Here is a 7,500-nt window from a genome sequence, read left to right as displayed (position 1 = left end):
ACGTACACACACACGTACACACACACGTACACATACACACACACGTACACGTACACACACACGTACACATACACACACAAGTACACACACACACACGTACACACACACACACGTACACACACACACGTACACACACACACACACACGTACACGTACACACACACGTACACGTACACACACACACGCACACACGTACACACACACACGCACGTACACGTACACACACACACACGTACACACACACACTCACGTACACACACACACACGTACACGTACACACACAAACACACGTAATCACACACACGTACACGTACACACACACACACGTACACGTACACACACACACACATATACACGTACACACACACACGTACACGTACACACACACACACGTACATGTACACACACGTACACGTACACACACACACGTACACGTACACACACACACGTACACACACACGTACACGTACACACGTACACGTACACACACACACGTACACGTACACACACACACGTACACACACACGTACACGTACACACACACACGTACACGTACACACACACGTACACACACACGTACACGTACACACACAGGTACACTTACACACACACGTACACGTACACACGTACACACACACACGTACACGTACACACACACACATACACGTACACACACACACGTACACGTACACACACGTACACGTACACACACACACGTACACGTACACACACACACATGTACACGTACACACACACGTACACGTACACACACACGTACACATACACGTACACACACACACACGTACACACACACACGTACACGTACACACACACGTACACACACACGTACACACACACGTACACACACACGTACACGTACACACACACACGTACACACACACACGTACACACACACACGTACACACACACACACACACGTACACGTACACACACACGTACACGTACACACACGCACACACACACACACACACGTACACGTACACACACACACACACACGTACACGTACACACACACACACACATACACGTACACGTACACACACACACGTACACGTGCGCACACACACACACACGTACACGTACACACACACACACACGTACACACACACACACGTACACGTACACACATACACACACACGCACACACGTACACACACACACACGTACACGTACACGCACACACACGCGTACACGTACACACACACACGTACACACACACACACGTACACGTACACACACACACACGTACACACACACGTACACGTACACACACACACGGACACACGTACACACACACACACGTACACACGTACACACACACACGTACACACACACGTACACGTACACACACACACACGGACACACGTACACACACACACGTACACGTACACACAGACGTACACGTACACACACACACGTACACGTACACACACACGTACACGTACACACACACACACGTACACACACACACACGTACACACACACACGTACACGTACACACACACGTACACGTACACAAACACACGTACACACACACACGTACACGTACACACACACACGTACACGTACACACACGTACACGTACACACGCACACGTACACGTACACACACACGTACGTACACACACACACACGTACACGTACACACACACGTACACACACACACACGTACACGTACACACACACGTACACGTACACACACACACACGTACACGTACACACACACACATACACGTACACACAAGAACACACACACACACGTACATGTACACACATACACACACACGTACACACACACGTACATATGCACACATACGTACACACACACACAAACACACACACACTCGCACACGTACACGTACACACACACGCACACGTACACACACACGTACACGCACACACACACACGTACACACACACGTACACGTACACACATACACACACACGCACACACGTACACACACACACACGTACACGTACACGCACACACACGCGTACACGTACACACACACACGTACACACACACACACGTACACGTACACACACACACACGTACACACACACGTACACGTACACACATACGTACACGTACACACACACGTACACACGTGCACACACACACGTACACTCGTACACACACACACGTACACACGTACACACACGTACACACACACACACACACACGTACACGTACACACAAACGTACACGTACACGTACACACACACGTACACGTACACACACACGTACACGTACACACACACACGTACACGTACACACACACGTACACGTACACGTACACACACACGTACACACACACGTACACACACACACACAAACACACACACGTACACACACACACGTACACACACACGCGCACACACACACACACACACGTACACACACACACGTACACACACACACACGTACACACACACACACGTACACACACACGTACACACACACACACACACGTACACACACGTACACACACACACACACACGTACACACGTGTACACACACATACACACACACACACACGTACACGTACACACACGCACACGTACACACACACACACACGTACACGTACACACACACGTACACGTACACACACACACGTACACGTACACACACACGTACACGTACACACACACACGTACACGTACACACGTACACGTACACACACACACGTACAGGTACACACACACACGTACACACACACACGTACACACACACACGTACACACACACACACGTACACACACACACGTACACACACACGTACACACACACACGTACACACACACGCACACACACAAGCACACACACACACGTACACACACACACACGTACACACACACACACACGTACACACACACACGTACACACACACACACACGTACACACACACACACGTACACACACACACACGTACACACACACACGTACACACGTACACACACACACACACGCACACACGTACACACACACACACACACGTACACACACACGTACACACACACACACACGTACACACACACACACGTACACACACACACACACGTACACACACACACACACACACGTACACACGTACACACACACACACGTACACACACACGTACACGTACACACACACACGGACACACGGACACACTCACACACGTACACACGTACACACACACGTACACGTACACACACACACACGGACACACGTAAACACACACACGTACACGTACACACAGACGTACACGTACACACACACACGTACACGTACACACACACGTACACGTACACACACACACACGTACACACACACACACGTACACACACACACGTGCACGTACACACACACGTACACGTACACAAACACACGTACACACACACACGTACACGTACACACACACACGTACACGTACACACACGTACACGTATACACACACACACACGTACACACACACACACGTACACACACACACACACACACACATACACACACACACATACACACACACACATACACACACACACACACATACGTACACACGTACACACACACACACGTACACACACACACACGTACACACGTACACACACACACACGTACACACGTACACACACACACACGTACACACACACGTACACGTACACACACAGGTACACGTACACACACACGTACACGTACACACACACGTACACGTACACACACACACGTACACGTACACACACACACGTACACGTACACACACACACGTACACACACACATGTACACGTACACACACACACGTACACGTACACACACACACGTACACGTACACACACGTACACGTACACACACACACGTACACACACACACACGTACACGTATACACACACACACACACACGTACACGTACACAAACGTACACGTACACACACACGTACACGTACACGTACACACACACACGTACACACACACACGTACACGTACACACACACGTACACGTACACACACACACACGTACACACACACACGTACACACACACACACACGTACACGTACACACACACGTACACACACACGTACACATACACACACACGTACACGTACACACACACGTACACATACACACACAAGTACACACACACACACGTACACACACACACACGTACACACACACACGTACACACACACACACACACGTACACGTACACACACACGTACACGTACACACACACACGCACACACGTACACACACACACGCACGTACACGTACACACACACACACGTACACACACACACTCACGTACACACACACACACGTACACGTACACACACAAACACACGTAATCACACACACGTACACGTACACACACACACACGTACACGTACACACACACACACATATACACGTACACACACACACGTACACGTACACACACACACACGTACATGTACACACACGTACACGTACACACACACACGTACACGTACACACACACACGTACACACACACGTACACGTACACACGTACACGTACACACACACACGTACACGTACACACACACACGTACACACACACGTACACGTACACACACACACGTACACGTACACACACACGTACACACACACGTACACGTACACACACAGGTACACTTACACACACACGTACACGTACACACGTACACACACACACGTACACGTACACACACACACATACACGTACACACACACACGTACACGTACACACACGTACACGTACACACACACACGTACACGTACACACACACACATGTACACGTACACACACACGTACACGTACACACACACGTACACATACACGTACACACACACACACGTACACACACACACGTACACGTACACACACACGTACACACACACGTACACACACACGTACACACACACGTACACGTACACACACACACGTACACACACACACGTACACACACACACGTACACACACACACACACACGTACACGTACACACACACGTACACGTACACACACGCACACACACACACACACACGTACACGTACACACACACACACACACGTACACGTACACACACACACACACATACACGTACACGTACACACACACACGTACACGTGCGCACACACACACACACGTACACGTACACACACACACACACGTACACACACACACACGTACACGTACACACACACGTACACACACACACGTACACGTACACACACGTACACGTACACACACACACGGACACACGTACACACTCACACACGTACACACGTACACACACACATGTACACACACACGTACACGTACACACACACACACGGACACACGTACACACACACACGTACACACAGACGTACACGTACACACACACACGTACACGTACACACACACGTACACGTACACACACACACACGTACACACACACGTACACGTACACACACACGTACACGTACACAAACACACGTACACACACACACGTACACGTACACACACGTACACGTATACACACACACACACGTACACACACACACACGTACACACACACACACACACACACATACACACACACACACACACACACACACACACATACACACACACACACACATACGAACACACGTACACACACACACACACGTACACACACACACACGTACACATGTACACACACACACACACACGTACACACGTACACACACACACACGTACACACACACGTACACGTACACACACAGGTACACGTACACACACACGTACACGTACACACACACGTACACGTACACACACACACGTACACGTACACACACACACATACACGTACACACACACACGTACACACACACATGTACACGTACACACACACACGTACACGTACACACACACACGTACACGTACACACACGTACACGTACACACACACACGTACACACACACACACGTACACGTATACACACACACACACACACGTACACGTACACAAACGTACACGTACACACACACGTACACGTACACGTACACGTACACACACACACGTACACACACACGTACACGTACACACACACGTACACGTACACACACACACGTACACACACACACACGTACACACACACACACGTACACGTACACACACACGTACACACACACGTACACATACACACACACGTACACGTACACACACACGTACACATACACACACAAGTACACACACACACACGTACACACACACACACGTACACACACACACGTACACACACACACACACACGTACACGTACACACACACGTACACGTACACACACACACGCACGTACACGTACACACACACACACGTACACACACACACTCACGTACACACACACACACGTACACGTACACACACACACACGTACACGTACACACACACACACACATACACGTACACACACACACGTACACGTACACACACACACGTACATGTACACACACGTACACGTACACACACACACGTACACGTACACACACACACGTACACACACACGTACACGTACACACGTACACGTACACACACACACGTACACGTACACACACACACACGTACACACACACGTACACGCACACACACACACGTACACGTACACACACACGTACACACACACGTACACGTACACACACAGGTACACTTACACACACACGTACACGTACACACGTACACACACACACGTACACGTACACACACACACATACACGTACACACACACACGTACACGTACACACACGTACACGTACACACACACACGTACACGTACACACACACACATGTACACGTACACACACACGTACACGTACACACACACGTACACATACACGTACACACACACACACGTACACACACACACGTACACGTACACACACACGTACACACACACACGTACACACACACGTACACGTACACACACACGTACACGTACACACACACACACACACGTACACACACACACGTACACACACACACACACGTACACACACACGTACACGTACACACACACGTACACGTACACACACGCACACACACACACACACGTACACGTACACACACACACACACATACACGTACACGTACACACACACACGTACACGTGCGCACACACACACACGTACACGTACACACACACACACACGTACACACACACACACGTACACGTACACACACACGTACACACACACACGTACACGTACACACACGTACACGTACACACACACACGTACACGTACACACACACACACGTACACGCACACACACACACGTACACATACACACACGTACACGTACACACACACGTACACGTACACGTACACACGTACACGTACACACACACACACACACACGTACACACACACACACACACGTACACACACACACACAAGTACACACACACACGTACACACACACACGTACACACACACACGTACACACACACACACGTACACGTACACACACACACGT

Source organism: Chiloscyllium plagiosum, unplaced genomic scaffold, assembly GCF_037043375.1.
Source record: "Chiloscyllium plagiosum isolate Xiang-an unplaced genomic scaffold, Cpla_swu_hap1 HiC_scaffold_24, whole genome shotgun sequence".
NCBI lineage: Eukaryota > Metazoa > Chordata > Chondrichthyes > Orectolobiformes > Hemiscylliidae > Chiloscyllium > Chiloscyllium plagiosum.
The sequence above is the reverse complement of the archived record's forward strand: the minus strand, read 5'-3'. Positions refer to the sequence as shown.